We start from the raw sequence: 15809 nt of genomic DNA on the forward strand, positions 1-15809 counted from the left end.
TGTTAAACTGAGTCCACGGACAAGTTGAATATTGGCTAAAGCCTGCTGAGAGCACACTGGCCTGTTAGATCAGGGCCATGTGTCTCACACACTATACAGCAGTATTTCTAGAATTCAGTCAAGTTTATCAGCATTATATATATATATATATATATATATATATATATATATATATATATATATATATATATATATATATATATATATGCAATTGACCTATTTCTTGCGAAAACCGGAAGCTTGTTGTCACAACATTTTGTTTTAGGTATGCAAACTACTTTACTTGTCAGTCTTTTGTAGCAATATTAGCCTGCTGTATCTTATATAAACTAAGAATAGTGTGAAAACTATAAAGGGTTAACAGGCTAACCAGTTAGCATCAGGTTGCTAACTGTGATCCAACTGAAAGCACAGAGAAAGACAAATGTGTAGATTCACCAATCTGGTCAGGCACAGAATAGTACCCTAAATAAGTGTGAGAAAGAAAGTGTCAATTTTAAATGTGTATAAATGCTAAACGCTTATTTTGCAACTTTTTTAATTAGTTAAGCTAATATATTCCACAGTTAATATATTCCACAGTATATACCTTGTTTAGATATTCAATTAACTTGAATATCTTAGAAATGTTATTTTTGTGACCTTTTATAGGAGTACACATATAGATATAATTATAGTTAACATGGGCTGCTTCTTAATTCGCATAATCTCTGAGTAGGTACTTATTTCAAATAGGTAATTACTTCACAACCATTAACAAATATGTTCTATTCATGAATATAATCCATACGTACCACATTTGTCATGTGGCCAGCAGCAGTTGCATCACATCACATCACCTACTAAATAGTACGGAAGTATGCGATTTCAGATGCAGATATGGACTTATAAAATATAAAATTAAAATGTTTAAAAAATATATAGTTTTTAAGTATTCAGATATTAAATATTATATAATAATGTTATCACTTTTTATATACAGTAGATGCTAAACTAATATCAGCAACATGGACTGAAATAAAATATATTTAATAATATATGATAAAATGATTATCTTAAAACCTTGTCTCATTGTACGCCTTGACCCTGTGTTCCAGACTTTAGAATTGCACTGCTTTCACTCTGTCCTTTAGGATTGCATTATCCTGGGACGTCTGAGGGGCCCTTCTCTTTGGCTGTGTTTTAGTTGTAGTGGAAGCCAGGCACATCTGGACCCGATTAGGCCTGTAATGTCACATGCACCATCAGATCATCATCTCCACCTCATTCGGCTCTGAGCTCCACCGACTCCAACATCCCCACCTCCAACATTTTAGCAGTTATTAGTGTTAATCACACATAATCACAGGCATGTTTTACTCTGTGAGATCATGCCTGAGGTTGAGTCTTCAGAATGGTATGGCTGGGGAAAAACAACATGCAAAGTCAGTGTGACTGCTAACTTCTGGTACACAACACAACGATTGCACTAAGGAAGCAACTAAACAATTTCCATAGAGTGTCCTGTTAGGAATTTCTATGATTCACTGCAGTTGTAGGTAGTCTTGAAGCAGGAATGTTTATACACACTAAAGTGAAGTGCCTCAACCACTCATATCTTACTCTTTTTGCTTTCATAAACAATCATGGCATGATTGCATTGAATATCTAGCACTGGGATCAGATGCCCTGTATTATATCCTTCATTACTGTATATGAAAGTGCAAAATTTGATCTTAAATCTATAATCTTGCTCACGCAGAACCAACTGAGCTTGCAGAGTTTGTTTCAGGCCTCAGGGTCTCTGCAGCACGTATTGACTTAGCTGTGTACACATAACACTCTCAATGGTCCTGGCCTGCCAAACCTCATTTTGTCACTATCTCTGTGCCCCCGCTGAGAGTGATGTATTCCAACATGGAAAAAAAGAAAAAAAAACTTAATTAGCAGCCTGAGTCTCCCAGACAACCGCAGGAGCCACCTGATCATTAAGAACTGACACTAATTAAAGCAGATTTGTCTTCCTAAATTAAGCTGGAGATTTGGTCTCACCTCAGCTTCGCGAGCTGAAATTTAAAGGTCAGAGGTCAGCTCTGTGGTTGAAAAAAAGGATTTCAGACTTCCCTTTTCTTGGTTTTCTGCACTCTCTCTCTCCCTCAATATTCTTTTTAATTTTACTACCTTTCCGGTGTAAAAGGAATTCACATTTGTCTGTGTAGCTGTTATGTTACACTCTAAACATGCGTACAGTCTAGACTGTGGTGGTTGCGCCTGTTCAAGAAAGAATCATAAAAACAAGTTTGGAGAGTTCTGGTCTATATTTTCGTCAATTCCCCATGTGCAGGCCTCGCTAGTTCAACACAAACACATTTATTGTTGCTCAGCGGTTGCTCAGGTAGATTGGAGACTTTGGATGGTTGCCAGGGTGTTGCTATGCCGTTGCTGTGGTAGTCCAAAAGCACTGGAAATGTTCATTGTTCGTTTCACTCCATTTGTCTTTCTAGTGACAGTTTGTGAATTAGTAGTGGGGGTTTTCACTCACTCTTTCTGCAAGTTGCAAGTATACGCTGGTAGGTGACTGTCATAGACAGCAAGTGACTGTCTTTATGAGGGAGTCATAAAATGTTTCTATTGGTTTGCTATATGTAAACCAGCGCCATACTGAAGTTGTTAAAGCTGGTCTGTGAACACACAAGAGCAAGTTCACTGTGTGTCCGCAACGCAGAACCTGATTTTACCAAGTGAGACATGTTCCTGGGACAACATCGTTGTTGTCCCTGGAACAACATTGTGATTAACCAATCAGATTTAAAGAACCAGTTTATAGATTTTGTGAAGTTTACGCTTAAAATCAGTGTTTGGTGCTTGTACATCAGTGTCATTCATCTATCATTTCCTCTGATTTTAGGGATTACTCATGGTTAAGGTTAGGTTTAGGTGCAGGGATATGGTTAAGAATATATTTTTGGAGTAAAATGTTGTTCCAGGGTCAACAAAATATGTTGACCTAGGAACACATCGAACTTGGCAAAATCAGGACGTGCGTCCGCAACCATAGTTATACACATTTATGTATCACAAGAGTACCACGCATGTGTGAGCCGGCATTCTGACAACGAACCTGTGTCAGCCATAGTCGACTAGGATTTCTCTTATTATTGGTAATTTTTAAACACCTGACCATTTCTTGCCACATATGTATACACATCCATGGCTGTTATACGGGAGTCAATGAATCCGTCAATCAAACAGCTGTAATTCACAATCTAAACAACTGAATGTCTGTAAGGAGTAATTAAATCCCTCATTCTACCAACTAGTTCAAGTCATTGTTCAAAAACACTGATTCAGTGACGTTTTCACTGGCCAAGCAAAAATAGACCAAGTAGTGACATTCTGTTTAAAATGTACATTTCTATATATTAACTTAGTGTAATAAGTATTATTAATAATAATAATATTAATGTACTGTTAAAAGCAATATCACACTTGCCATCATGCTGCTTGATGTGAATATTTTGACATTTGGAACAACAATGCTCTTTCTTGTGTGATACTGATTTAATGTGCTCTATAATAAAAGAAATATGGACATAATTTCTCAGATAATTAGGTCATTTCAATGAGAAATATGTTTTATAAATCTGAGAAACAAAACGTATTTTCTTTCTGTCTAACAAATTCTAGAAAAACAAACACTTTTAATGGATCCCATTTGTCATTCTTTTTTCCTACAGGGTGACCTGTACATTCTCAAACAGACAGACATGACACCACAGAGAATTTGCCTTGCATGACTGATGCATTAAAACGTTCAAGCGCATGTCACCTTCTGCCACTTCCGTCAGCATAACCGCCTGTCTGCAGCAGACCGCAAGCACTCTCTACAGGGCAATAAAAACACAAGTGGAATAAACTGATTTTAAAAGGCCAATTGTCTGGTGAAAGTATGAATGCGTGAAGTGAAGGAAGGAGCAGGGAGGGAGGGAGGGGAAGAGGATGCCATGTGTGTTACATACCAGAGTGGTGAGATCGAGCATGTAGAGAGGACAAGGATCATTTAAAAACACATAGCACTCAGCTGGGAAAACACAAACAATGTGCTCACTCCTGTATTGTTGAACATTACAATGTTTAAATGCCGCTGCGCAGGGTTCATACATGGATACAGATTTATATCCAGCTGGGAAGTAGCTTTAAACTGTTAGGTGTGTTTTGGAGCATGGTAGCTGGTTTTTAGCTGGTGCAAGGAGGTAGACCACCCTGAGCCATCAAGCAGATGGTCTCACCCAGGGGTATTATAGTTTTGAGCTTAGTTTGTCTTTAATTTGACCTTTAATTGTATGTTTATTTCAGTCTGTTGTGTGTGTGTGTGTGTATATATACTCTAATGTCAAATATTTCTCATCTAGTGTTATTGCTAGTGATTTTTATTTTATTTTATTTATTTAATGAAGGCGGTTAATAATATTTTTAACCTTTACATAATCTTTATATAGAAGTAAAATTAATTTGTTGCCATTTTTATTTGAGCATTGGAGTCATTAAAAGTGACTTTAGTTTTGTTTTAGCTTCTCCAGTTATATTGGGTATTTTTAAGTTTGTTATTGTTTTTAATGAAAAGGCCGCAACTTACAACAATCAGTGACAATCCTGAACCAATTGAAAACCAGCTACCATGTTCAAAAACTCAACTACCGGCTTAATACAGACTTCTCCCGTGATGCACATATAAAGTAACCTTTGTCTTGTATATTGCTGTTTCACTGCTGTTTTTACACCTGAAAACATCTTAAGTAGTAAGTGTGGTTCTTCCGGTCATGTCAACTGTATTTATGTCTAGAGGTTATATTACTGTAAATACAACTATTTTGGCTGTCTGTTAAAACTGTATGTGGCATTGGATAACGTTAGAAAGCCGTAGACCAGATGTTCAAACACTTTATTCTTTATCCATTTCATTCATTCTGTTCCTTCCGGCTAAAACCTGAGTCTTCTATCCGTAACATTGCTTTCTCACTGGTATTACACATGTAAAAAGCAATTCATTGGTATAATTCTCCAACATCTCATGGTTCAGTAATTTTGATTTTGAATGTTTAAGCATTTAATAAGCAATAATTTATTCATATTGCTCTCTTGTTCCTCTCTTCGATCGTTGTTTCACTCATACGTGAGGTGATTTACACTTCTTAATTTTGTTGGTGTTACAGCTGCGGCTGAAAAGAAGCTTTGGAGCGCTCAGATTTTCAGATTTAAGCAAGGCTTTGTTGAGTCAACATAAATTCTGTAGCCAAAGCTTTTCTTGGTTTCCCTTCATTATTCACCATCCTGTAAGCGCTGAGCAGTGAAGCAGATGGCATTTTATGCTCTCTATTTTTCTTCTGATTGTTTCAACAGCTGAACCCGGAGAGGAGAGGTAGAGTTACACTGCAGTCTGGGAGGCCCAGACACCTCACACCCAACCTTGAAATGTATGTGGTGATAAATGAACAGTAAAAATTCATGGTCATTCATCAAAGCATACAGTGGCATTTCAAAAATAGAAGAAAAGCCTCTAGTTTGTATTTAGTTTTATGTTTCTCAATGCTAATTAAACTGTCAGAACAACAATGTGAATATAAAAAGTAATTTAATAACCTCTTAAACTGAACTTTTTGTTACATAGGAGTTCACATTATCAGTAGCGCAAATTTAAAGATCTTAAATATTTCTTCTTATGTCCTTTTTTTATTTATTTAAACCCTGAACATCCTATCCAGATCCTATTCAGTCTGTACTACAACTGCAACTAGATTCCAAAAATAAATATTTGGTAAATATGTGTTTCCTTTAATATTGTTTTTCTTTATGTTACAACAAAAGTGATGTAAATATCATTTAATAACTATTATTCATAAAGGCACAATTTTAGGTTCATCTCAAAATAGTCATCTAGTAAACATTTTTGTCTTCTGTTGCTTGTTTTTGAACGGTTGTTAGTTTGATAAAGTTCTAGTGTTGTTGACCAGACATCTGTGTGCTTTTATTTCTTCTAGAAGTAGATATTTTCCCATCAATGTTTTTCTCTTAAAAAAAAAAAAAAAAAAAAAAAAAAAATCTCAGTAAATCTCCATGCAAATAACAACCACATAATCAGTAAAATCCCTTGATGGGGCTCCAAAGAGCCGAACAGGCATGCATTCAACTATTTCACTGCTTCATCGAGGAGACGCCCCATTTCAAAGAAATCACCTAATACATTCTGACATAACTTATGTTTCAAGCTCTTTTCCGTAGCCATTGGTGTGTGTGATTTGTTTGGATCTGCGTGATTAGGAACAGTGATTCAATCACAAAAAAAGTTTGGTTTGACATGCCCAAATGGCGTGTTTTGCACAAATGCAATGTCAATACGTGTCACTGAGTCATTGTTCAGCTAAACCACTACCACTCTGCTGTGAAGTGCACAGCAGTACATGAAGGATTAATGGATCATTTAATACTGAATGAAATGTGTTTTTGGATTAGGGAGTGGTTTAACATATGCCATGCTCTCATTTCAAGGGTCTGAGAGTGATTCACAGATATTTTGGCTTTTATGCAGGCTTTAAACAAACCACTTAAAAACCTTTAAAAAGTTGACCAGACTCAATCGTCTGTCTGCATAATTCTAAATGTTTTAATTGAACCATTTACAGGCAACTACAGAAACTAATGACAAGGTTCTGCAGATTTATCATTACGCCAGTAGGTGGCGGTACATGACTGTGTTAATGAGTGAGCCGTTTAACTCTTCATTAAAATTCGTTAAAAACAAGTCTCAAACGATTACTCATTCATTCAGCAACAAAACACTTATAGTTTCTCGGATTTCCTCGACATAAAATCTGCCTGGCTTTGTTTGCAGGTAATGTAGTCGGCCAAGCAAAATACGGAACTTAAGTTGCTCAGTATTATCCTCTTGTTATAAGCTTGTTATGAGCAGTATTAACCTCTTGTTATAACCTCTTGTTACAACACACAACTGCATAAAGGTAAGACATACTTCAGTTTGCTTTTACTTTCCGACCCAGTTGAACTGTTGTGTATAAAAGCTGTGTGTGTGTGTGTGTGTTTGTGTGTGTGTGTAATAGGCTACATATTTCTCTTTATAGTACTTTAAATGGTTTGTGTTATATTACGCTAAAGAATGTGTTTAGCCTCCCAAGTGTATAACGTTAGTTAATATTGCTTATTTCTGTGACAACAGCTCTGTCCTTGACTCTGCATCTTCTGAGATTGTAAACATATTCCAGTTTAAATATTTCCTCAGAGAGAACAACTTGAGCCACCCAGCTTTCCTCCTCCCTCAACACAACAGTTTTCTGACCGCATTGTCATTGAATGTAAGTAAAAACCTTATGTTCATCTGCCATTTCTTTATAAGGCCTTATTATTCCATCATTGTTGAACTCATCAAACCAAATATACAGCTAAAACCATGCGTGACATTTTGGTTAAAGGATGACTCTCTCTGTGATGAGCTGGAGTACTTGTTTAGGAGATACAAGTTCAAACCTGGCCTGTACGTATGTTGTATCTAGATTCCTGTACATTAACTTTCACGCTTCCCAGTAATCGGCTGTAATGTAACATTTCTGAATCAGCAACATATGCTTTTGAAATTAAAACAACAAAGTAGATCCAGCTCAAGTGGTAGAGCATTGTGTTAACAGTGCAAGGTTGTGGGTTCGATTCCCAGGGAACACATGTTAGGTAACAACAGTTAGCCTGGATGCACTGTAAGTCGCTTTTGATAAAAGTGTCAGCTAAATGCATAAATTTATTGTATTTATTTTTTTTTAAATCACATAAAGATACACAAAAGTAACAAATGTTATAGATAGATAGATAGATAGATAGATAGATAGATAGATAGATAGATAGATAGATAGATAGATAGATAGATAGATAGATTTTGTTTTATTTTTCAATATATTTAAAAATATAAAAAATAATATTTTATATATGTTTAATTTATTCAAAATAAAAAAATATGAATGATATATGTTTATATATATAATGTTGATAATGACATATATATACACACACACACACACACACACAAACACACATAACAGACTGATATAAACATACATACAAGTAGATAATATTAATTACATTAATTGTTAATAAATTATTTTAAAAAATTAAGAAATAAGGTGGCTGTCTAAAAAAAACATCAGTATATTATTCACTTGACTGTTAAATTACAACACTAAAGACTAGCAGTAAAGTTAACAACCCCTGTACAGCAACGACTCCATCAACTAAGTCGACATCAAGCACTTAATGAGTTTGAACAGATCCCATAAATTCCTAATCATGACTTCTGCAATGGGTGATAAGCTCCATTGTGTGCTCCACTAAAACGTTCTCTCAAAGCGCTAATATCCTTCTACGCTTTCTCTCACTGCTGCTCGGTTTGCAGTAAATACTGTGGTGACAAAGGAATGGCATGGAGTTTTGGCTAAACCAATCCTTTTGCTTTCAAGTTCCCTAGTTCTCTCATCTGTGCTGCGGTGAGAATAATTATCTGTTCACATTAAGACCATACCACATCGGCCCATTACTATTCATGCTGACACAGTGGCACACATGATTTATGTGGCCCCCAGACCTCTACTGAATAACATCCCACGCACAAATATCATCCTACCAAAAGACTTATCAGCTGTTATTCTTCTCAGGGCGAGATTAGCGTCCCCTCCTCTCTCTCATGTCATTGATAAGACCGCCACACACAAGGCTCTTGATGTAAATCATTACGGCCTGATGGCTGCCTGTGGACTAGCAACTTCAGAAATCAACTTGTAGAAATCGAAGTGATGACTTCGATTCTCCAGTGTGCAGTCAATGGACACCCTATCCCATGAGACCACGGGAGAGGATCTATGAATGGCTGTGAAGCAACACAAATGACACTGGTAGGTCACATGGTAAATCACAACAACATTACAGATGTAGTGCATCCATATTTCATTCATATTACCCATATTCATACTATACAGAATACTGTATACATTTTAACAGTCGCAAAGCAATTTCAGACAGCAGTCTTTTTTGATATTCAATCACAAATAAATGCTGGCATGAACACTTGGCCAGTACACTGCAACTGCATTTCTGTACATAAGGCATTTGCCAGAATGCCATTTATTGTTGAATTTCTCTGAAAGGTGAATTTCACTTCCTATAATTCAAATACGTCTTTAATTCGAATTCAGCTTCCTGTGGGATGTGGCCAATTAAATTCCAATTCAAACCTAATACTTAAATTCAAAAAAGGCCAACCCTCATTCTTACATAGTTCTCAATTAAATAACATGTAAAATTCCACTTTTTACATTTTACAGATTTATGTATCTCTATCATCGGTGGGCCCTGTAATCAAGTCTTTTCTGTTTTTTTGGATGGTAAGAATCGTCTTCTCAAAAATCATCATTTTCCTTTGATCCTCTAATGACAGACCTGCTCCTCATTATAGAAATTAAAACCCTGCCAGACCCCAAAACCAAGCAGCCTCATCTTCCACCCAAATGAGTCTGTTCTTGTGAGCTTTTCAGTGTGGGGAACGGGGTGGTCGATGGCTGGTTTCGCTCCAGAGATGCACGCAGACCAATCCAACCCAGCTCTGGAAATGAGATTTAACCATTAGCCTCATCATTTCATGATCATCTAAGGAAGATTTGCCATAAAACCGCTTTCAGTTCCTGTCAGGCAAGTAACATGCAAGTTTTGCACTTAAGGGGAGCTAATGGGGGCAAAGCTGTTAAAAATGATGTCTAGCCATTACTTTCTAATAGAGTAAGTGCTGCTTCTGGGTGGCATGGACATCCATCAACCTTAGAGATCCTTTTGGAGATCAAATCCAACATACCTCTGAAACAAGCCCTCATTGTGAAGAAAGTTGTTCAGGTTGTGTGCGTGTGCTTGAATGTAAAAGATAGGAAGAGATGCTGGCATACTTTGCAGCATCAGAAGGTGGGGGGACCCTTCTTCCTGCTTTCCTGTCAGCGACATTCCGAGCAACATTCTGGCCCTCCAAAGTGCTTACTGTTTGGAAAGCAAGTCTCTGCCCGCAGCAGGAGTGATGGTGTGTATGTAAGGAGAGAGAGTGTACGAAAATAAGGTCAGCAAGTAAAGGAAGAGTTGCTTAACACACAAAAACACACACACTCGCCCTCCTTTTATATTTCACACAAGCATCTTGTGGCTCTCAGCTTGAGTTCACTAAACACAATGGCTTGGATATGAGGAGGCAGGGAAACACTTTGTGATACTGCTGTGTGTGATATACACTTCATTTCCTTTTCCTTCTCGCCTGAACGCTCCCACAATTCATCTACAGGACAGTGTGTCCTTCACAATCAGTTTTGGATGTTCCATATTCTCATCATTTGTATATTTAAAAATATTATCCTCTCAAGTAACTTCATTGTAATTGGCTTCTATTCATAGCTACCCTAGTTTTCTTTCTCTTTCTCAAATGAGAGCTTTTTGTCTTTTCTGCAAATCTGTGTTTTGGGCCTCCTGTTTTGTGTTTAAGACACAGCGAGTGCTTTTGTTTTTTCTTCTCATCTTTTTCACGTGGCTTCTGCTTTTAATGTAAAAAACCATTAAACATGTTTTTTTTATTAGCTGTAAGCCTGAGGAATTGTGTGAATAAGTGTGCAAGGCTTTTTTTGAAGTGGGTAGAAAATGGCACTGGAATCTAATGGACTTAATAATGTAGTTGAATTCTGTCTAACTCTCTCATACACACAAACCTGATATGTGCATTGTCAAAATTATGACATTGGCTGGTTTTCATGTGAATGTTATTTATTTATTTATTTATTTTGCAAGGCTTCAGTAAAAGAAAAAAAAATGTAAAGATTGAAAATTAATTTGGTGACTAAAGCCAAACACTGTAGAATACCCTTAAAGGGTCTTTGCTTTTTTATTCTTTTTATTTTTAAATATAAATGTATATTTATTTTGTTTGTTGTTCAACAACTCATAAATGGTTCAGCATCACATTTTTTTAATAAAATGCTTGGAGTCACTGCACAAAACACCTGGGGAAAATACATCATTCAGCTTTTCTCTTAATACATTTCATCTTTTGTTTTCTGGTGTCTAATTTTCTCAGTGTATTTTATAGAAGACAGTAATATTTTCAGGCATTGGAAGTTTAATGACAAGCCTGATTCTGATGGGATTAAAATCATGGAGAAGCTCTGGTAATTATTACATACCCCCCATCTCCCCATATTAAACTATAGTCTTTTTGAGGGTTTTGATGCAAATAAATGAGATCTCTGAACAGATCAGCTCATTATCCTCTCTGTTCGTCTGCATAGATATACTCCACATTAGAGTTGAAGATCTTTGCCCGAACCCGATGGGACCCGTCGGGACCCGACGGGTCCCATCGGGTTCGGGATAAATTTCTATCATCTTACGCGGGCTCGGGCTGGGCTTGGGCTCGCGCTCCGGTTTGCGAGGTAAACGAGCGGTCATGTGATGTGTTTCGATTAGCGCGAGAAAGATGCGATGAATGCTGAGCAGGTGTAACGGAGGCTTGCCTCTGGTGATTACGTTTTGGTTGCAACAGCAACTAAAGCAAACTCTGAGGTGTGGAAAAGTTTTGACCATGTCTAATGAGAACGCACCATCAGTGAGCGCAGGAGCGCGCTGAAGACATCTACAGTGGATTCAATCATTTTCCTCCACAAAAACATGTAGACCTAGCCTAATCTCTGTGAGTAAAGGTTTTTCAAATGATAACTAAATATTCATTGAGTCTTAAATGCATAATGTTGACAGAGTATTTACGCTGTTGGTATTATTCTTTTATTAAATAAAGCAAATTCGGCGGAGCCTTTATCTTAATTTCGTTATTGCCAAATACCCATCTTAATTTAAAATTTATCTTAATTTAATTTTTTTTTAAATGACTCGTTTTTATTGGTGCGTTGGTCTATTTATAGGTTAAATGAGCCTATGTCTAGAATGCTGAGATGTTACGATGTGACACAGGACTTATTTTATTTCTTTATTCCAACTTCCAAGTGGTCTAGTCTACGTTAGTTATGAATAAATTATGTTAAAACATGAATAAATTACTCATTGTTGACAAAAGGCAAAAGAGCTGTGTGCGTGCGCACATTTGAATAATGTCGGGCTGTAAACGGGTTCGGGCTTTAAAAAAGCTGTCAATCAAAATGTACTTGTCGGGCTCGGGTCCTGTCGGGCCTAATTTATAAGGCCCGATTACAGCTCTACTCCACATTCATATACAAGCCCAAACGTGTGCAACTCTGGATGTGATTAAGTCAACAGACATGTCTTTCACCCAGTGCCATGTGTGTGACTGAATGTAGGAAGTGTCATGTAGCAGCTGGCAAAAGAGCATGAGTGAGTGGGCGATTGGTCCCTTCCGAGGGGATTAAGACCACAGGAAGTGCTCAGACAGGCCTGGAGCCTGGGACTGATTCAATGCTCTGACTCAGTCTAATTCACTCCAAACGGACTTCCCATAAGCTATTCAGGATTTTCATCCAGGCATTTGAGAGTGATTGGGTCACCTCTCATTGCAAGTGATTTACATTTGGTGAGTTTTGCCTAGAAACCCTCAGCCTATCGGTGGTGACTCACATCCTGTTTTTAAAAACGTTGAACGCTCAGTTATTTTGCCTTTGGGCATGTTTAAACAAACACTGAGTGCTTGCTGTGAGCATGTGCATGTGTTTATCTCCAGTCTGATTGTGTACTTCATATTTAGTCTGTGTTAGTATACAGGCCTGGGTGTATGCTGGGTGTTCTTGGGAGTGTTATATGATCAGATACGTCGGCCTGTCCTGGACTAAAACTTTAAAGTTTTCCATTAATCCTCTGAGTTATTTATCATGCTCTGTTATTTAAATACACTAGATCAGTCAGTATATACTGAATGTAAAGGCCCATCCTAATCCCTGCCCCCTTTTCAACTGTGTTATTTTTTCCAAGTGCATTTGTATACTCTGCACATCCCTGTAATCTTGGGGATAATGGGAAAATGTGTGAGACATGACTTATCTGGGATTTGGTTCTGACTAAGTTGATGTAGAGAAAGGTGTGGTGTTCAGACCTAACCAAATAAAGAATTGATGAATCTTTCGAGTCAGTTCCTTACAACAAATCAAACTGTATAGTTCACAATTCAGTTTTCAGTCATTTGGAGGATTCCACACACACACACACACACACACACACTTGAAAGTCGTTTTCATGTTTTACAATACATACAAGATCACAATACTTTCTAATCGAAATACCGAAAAACAAAAGGAAAGAAAATATAATTTGGTTAAAGAAGAATGTCTTTATTCAGATTATTTAACTATCGAAAAGTATGTGAATATAATGTACATATTCAGTAAACATTCAGTAATATGTTATTTATAACAATATTTTCCCATTCTAATATCATCATAGCCTACTTTGTAAAGGTCTGGGTTTTTTAAGGGAACCAGTTATTTGAATAACTGTCATTTAGATCTGATTTGACTTTAACTGTCTGCAACCACTCATTTTCTCTCCTCATCAATAAAACTATTTAGTTTTTCTGTTAATTTCAGTCTATTAGGAATATTTTGTTTGTTTTCTAACAGCTAATGACTTTATATATATATATATATATATATATATATATATATATATATATATATATATATGTATGTATGTATGTATGTATGTATGTATGTATGTATGTATGTATGTATGTATGTATTTAATGAAATAAGCCAAAAGTAAGTTACTATTCTTCTCCCCATCTGTCATCTTGGATGACTTTTTTTTTTACTGAGCTTGTCGCATTGTATTCTGGGATTGTGTGGCACTGCATCACTGCACCGGAAATGTTGATCTTTAAACAATAAATCTGTCAGATGAACTTTGTACAGGAAACTTCCAACTTCACATGAAGAACTATATTTCTTCAGCCCCAAAACAGTTTGTAAGTCCGATATATTGTCACAGACTGACAAACAGTGACATATATATTTGCAAATTGTGCATATGTAGGACTTATCAAGTTTGAAAATGTACAAAATCCACATATTTTGCTGCTGACATCCTGTTTTGTGCCTCTAGTCAAATTATTTGGTATTTTGATTGGACATGCATGGGTTAATATAATATAGTGCATCATGTTTCAAAAATGTTCATTTTTGTTTACATTTATTTGATAAACACTTTTAGCACAATGTAAAATCTGGATCATGACTTGCATCTAAAACTCATTGAGAACTGCAGTAAACTTTGTATAGAGTAGAATAGTAAGGATCTGACTCATACTGAGCACCACATAAAGCCATGTGGCGAGTTTAGCAGCCTGCTCTCTTTAAATGACCTTTCATTTTTACTCACCTCATTATGAATATCTAAGCAATAAAAAAAAACACTCAGAATATGTCCTCTTTTTCAGTTGACTGTGTCCACCCTCCTGTTGCATCTCTGGCATCTCCCCTGGTTTCCACAGCAATGGGTTCAGGTGACAGGAGAGCAGAGATACACACGGCAAGCCTGTCACAGCAAGCGTGCCAACAGAAACCCAACTCCTCTCCTCTCCTGAGCTTTTGTATGCTCAGAATAGAGCCATCAAGACACACTTAAGCTCTTTGAAATAACAGATGAATCTAACCGCAGTAAAGTTTTGTTTACGTTTATGGCTTCAGGCCTGTGGTGGAGCCGGTGGATGTCAGAACAGATGTTTCAGGTGTTTCTGAGGAGGGATTCTGACCACACACCTGTCAACTCTGAAATGTTAGATTATTGTCAGAGTGATATGATGCCAGCAGGGCAGGTGTATAAAGCGTGCTCTTATATACTACTTTAGTATTGCTTTATTGTTTTTCTAAATCACTTTAAGGCTGGAACACACAACTTTTAATTTCTGCAAATTGGCATTAAACAGAAATTGGGACTGATATTTGTTCCCAATTGTTACATATATACAAGTGGAACGGCTTCTTGAATAAGAAAAGAGTGGCGCTTGATTTTGTCCATTGTAAATAGATAGGAGTGTTGTCAATTGCTAATTGCTGTAATTGTTTCATGTAAGTGATATAAGTAATTATAGGTCCAGTTAAGTCATATATATATATTGTTTTTAAAAGTAACTTTAAACATTTAATTTGGATGTAAAATATTTTAGGTTACAATTATACGCTATTTGATCTACTCACACAGAATCTGTTTGTTTTAATCTCCATATTTATGTCCCCTTCTGCAAGTGAATTGCTTTCACTTTCTTCATCTTTTGTTTTTGTTACCCTCAGGCATCATCATCATCTGCCTTTTGAAAGGAGAACTTGAGCAATATGATCTCAAACACACTCTCCAGTGCTTTCATAAGTCTCTATGCTCTTCCCAAGAGGATGCTTGACCTCTGAGAGATGTCATTCTCCTTTCACATGTGCATCAGCAATGAAAATGTGATGTATTTTCTTACCCAAACAGACTAAGCAACTGGTTATACCTTTTAAAATCTTGTCAGATCTCGTAACAGATAGATTCATTGCCTATAAAAATAAGACTTTCAAATTTATTCATCCTAATTTGACAAGGGACAAAGATTTCTAAATAAAAAAAAAAAAAAGATTTTTAAAGAAAAAGTTATTTTATATATAATAAAAAAAGCAATGCATAATGTATCATATCATCATGAAGAACAATTATAAATGCATAAACGAGTGATTTCTGACAAGATTTTCAATTCATCATTTTATACAGTAGTTGCAGTTCTGATCATTTGCATATAGCTGAACTTCTAAACATGCCCA

This window comes from Carassius auratus, chromosome 16 (assembly GCF_003368295.1).
Source record: "Carassius auratus strain Wakin chromosome 16, ASM336829v1, whole genome shotgun sequence".
Lineage (NCBI taxonomy): Eukaryota > Metazoa > Chordata > Actinopteri > Cypriniformes > Cyprinidae > Carassius > Carassius auratus.